The sequence below is a fragment of the Sinocyclocheilus anshuiensis genome, unplaced genomic scaffold (assembly GCF_001515605.1).
Source record: "Sinocyclocheilus anshuiensis isolate Anshui unplaced genomic scaffold, SAMN03320099.WGS_v1.1 scaffold1038, whole genome shotgun sequence".
In the NCBI taxonomy this organism is placed as follows: Eukaryota; Metazoa; Chordata; class Actinopteri; order Cypriniformes; family Cyprinidae; genus Sinocyclocheilus; species Sinocyclocheilus anshuiensis.
In genome coordinates this window covers 572,578-575,856 of record NW_015536540.1, presented here as the reverse complement: position 1 = coordinate 575,856, position 3,279 = coordinate 572,578, and the positions used below count along the sequence as shown (strand labels likewise).

General features: G+C 38.3%; 1 long non-coding RNA gene across 1 annotated transcript in view; it reads right to left on the bottom strand.

Moving 5' to 3' along the window:
- The window catches only part of LOC107696990 (uncharacterized), a 16,089-nt gene extending 15,375 nt beyond the window's left edge, over window positions 1–714 (bottom strand). The window contains exon 1 of the long non-coding RNA XR_001635146.1: window positions 705–714. This is a non-coding gene — a long non-coding RNA (uncharacterized LOC107696990). The remainder of the gene's footprint in view (window positions 1–704) is intronic.
- Window positions 715–3,279: the final 2,565 nt, after the last annotated feature.

The window sequence follows — 3,279 nt, the reverse complement described above, 5'->3', positions numbered from 1 at the left end:
TCCGATGATCTTTGTAAAAATCGACGCGTTTCAAAAAGGCGGGGCATAGAGGAGAAACAATAATGTACAGTATGTGTAAAATAATGTGTTTTTTTTAACCTTAAACCACATAAACACATTTCATTACACCAAATACACAAAATAATGTTCTTTTTAGCAACATCATATGACCCCTTTAAACTTAAAACACTGAAATAATAAGAGAAGAGAAAGAAAATGGTTGATTAAGGAGCTTCTCAGGATTCTCTCTGAAGTAAATGTTAGAAGAGGAATTGCCATGACCGTTGTGTGCTCTGACCTAGTCAATTGTGAATGAGATGGACAGACACTTGGTGCTTTCTTTTTAAATGCCCTTAAAATAGGTCTTTTGAAAACTCACTGAAAATGCCTTTAGTTTCAGAGTGTACATATTAGCCCTAAAATTAAACCTGGACTGGTCAAGAACACTACTAATATTATTTGCTATAAAGCTAATGCTAATAAAAACAAGCCCTTAATTACTGGTAAAAAGAGCACATATTGAATGAACATTGCAAGAACAATATGCTGTCCTTAAAGTAATGTTCTAATAACATTAAGAAAACGCTTTCATGTTCTTGGAATGTTCCAAAAAATTCCTAGAATGTTATGTTGTTTAAAATTAAGTTGAAAGGACGTTGCAAGTTGCCAACTATCAGAGGCACTCTGCAGATTGGAGTTGACACATTTAATAGAAAATCGCATAGTGTATAATGGTAACAGACTCCGATTATTTAGCTTCAGAATATGATTTCATCCAGTCGGAGGATAACATGTTTGATATTTTGAGCCATGAACACAATTTGTTTTCATGGTCACGTTTCATTGTAATCGGAATGACTTGAAAGTCTGGTAGTGTGTGATCCTCAGTCGTTTACTGTATGATGGCCAGTTTTTCCTCTGTCACTATTACAAAGTCGGTTAGTGTATGATGCCCAGTGTTTTAAAATCTGTTCACATTGGTGTAGTGTATTCCAGCTTTAAAGGGATAGTTCACCCAAAATTACTCACCCTCGTGTCGTTCCAAACCCGTAAGACATTCGTTCATCTTCAGAACACAAATTAAGATATATTTGATGAAATTTGGATGAAAGAAAACAAAAATAACAAATAGTCAGCTGCCATTATAGTGTGGTGCTGCTGACATAGAACATGCATGCGCTGCACCTTGTTTACGAGCAGAGGAATGCACGCACATGCGTCGTGGTAAAGCTACTCTTCATAATGGCGGCGGACTGTCCTAGGAGAGAAAAATCATTGAATAAAGTCGATATTTTTGTTCTCTTTGTGCACAAAAAGTATTATTTTTCTTCATAAAATTATGGTTGAATCACTGATGTCACATTGACTATTTTAACGATGTCTTTACTACGTTTCTGTGCATTGACCGTGGTAGTACCCTTGCTGTCTATGGAGGGTCAGAGAGCTTTGGGATGGGATTTCATCAAAAATATCTTATTTGTGTTCCGAAGATGAATGAAGGTCTTATGGGTTTGGAACAGTGAGTAATTAATAACAGAATTTTCATTTTTGGGTGAACTATCCCTTTAACTTTTAAGTCTCTTTTTTTTTTTAGAACAACCAAAGTAGAATGTTTGGATAACATTCACAGAAAATAAATTAGTCAGCTGAGAATGTCCATGCACTGAAAGAAAAAAGATTCAAGGTGGGAACTCACACCTCAGCAAAGATTTTCTTTCTCTCACCGACACTCAACCCAGACTTTCTACAAGAAGAGTGCTACGCAGCATGTCTAATCATAAAACTACCAATCAACTTTAAAGAAAGTATCCATAACTTTAACAAAAACACCAGAACAGTCTATATCGATTCAATGACTACGCCTATCGACTATCATGTGACTATTTCCTTTCATTCAAAATCACATGATATTTCATGACTTCAAACACGCTCTTGAGATCTGGAGGGTTCACAAATGGACTTTTCTTTATACACCTGAGGACCTGTCACGGAGAATTCTTTGAACATGATACCAACACATTTTCCTCGAAGTCCAAATAAAAAGTAAAACAACGGTAAAAGAGGAGGATGTGTCAGTGGTTGCTTTGAAGAAAAAATGTTTGATCTGTTTTTGGAATATCTACATCCCTGTAACACATGAATGCTCACATAAATCCATTATTCCCTGTGTTCTGTAGCGCATGGCAACAGGTGTTTGATCATATTACTATAAACCGTGAAACACTGCCCTCCTTTGGTGTAATAATGAAGCGCACATTTAAAAAATAGTTTGCATGGGTCCTTCTGCAATATACGATATTTTATCTAATTATTTAAATAATTCACCATTCTGTAAATGTAAAGGGAAAAAAAAGTTTGAAAACAAGTAGCTTTGTCTGTTTATTGTCGTGGAAAATGGGAGGCCTCGGAATCAAAGATTGAGAAACACTGTGATGCAGTCAGTGACTGTTAACACTTTATAAGCAGGATGTCATGACTGCAATCAGCCAGTAGAGGGCAGCAGTGGCTCTAACAGAAAGAGACGAGCTTTGTTTCGATATTCAGGTCAATATTCCAAACATCCTTTTTTTAATCCCCTGACTAAGTTATTCTATCTATCTATCTATCTATCTGAACCTGCATAAAACAAGGCAGATGTGAGTAGTATTGCGGAGGCAGACTGACAGAGCTGTTTCTTCTCCTCTGGAGGCCTGGATTGGATAGCACTGAGGATCTGCCGCAGGGAGGGGGGAACTGTTGTCATGACACATCTCTCCCTAGTGGAGGAGGGGTTAAGCACTCAGGGATTTCCACCGAAGCAAGACTCCACACCAGCCCGACCATCTGCCCGCGCCCCTGCTCTCTCTCTCTCTCAGCCCTCCCTTCCTTCTCTCATTCATCCTGGATTCTCCCTCCTCCTCGCACGTCCATCTCTGAGAGAGATCAGATTCGCTGGTTATTAGGCCATTGTAGTGTATTGCATTAGAATGCATTAGAAATGAGTTTCTGAATGAAAACTAAGAAGCTGATACTATCATTTTTCAAAGGTGAGAAGAGCTGCACACATACAGGTACATGACATCACACACACGTACTGTCATTTTGTTGGTGTAATGTGGTTAGGAGGGACATATTCTTTCTAACCGCCAGCTTGCAGATGAACAAGACTGCCTGTTAGACAGCTGCTCCACACTATCAGTCACCTGCGGGCGATGTTGCATTTGAAACTCTCTGCTATAGTCTATCATCAGCTAAAACACAACTCAAATCAGGAAGCTAACATTCTCAGAATTTTGACTA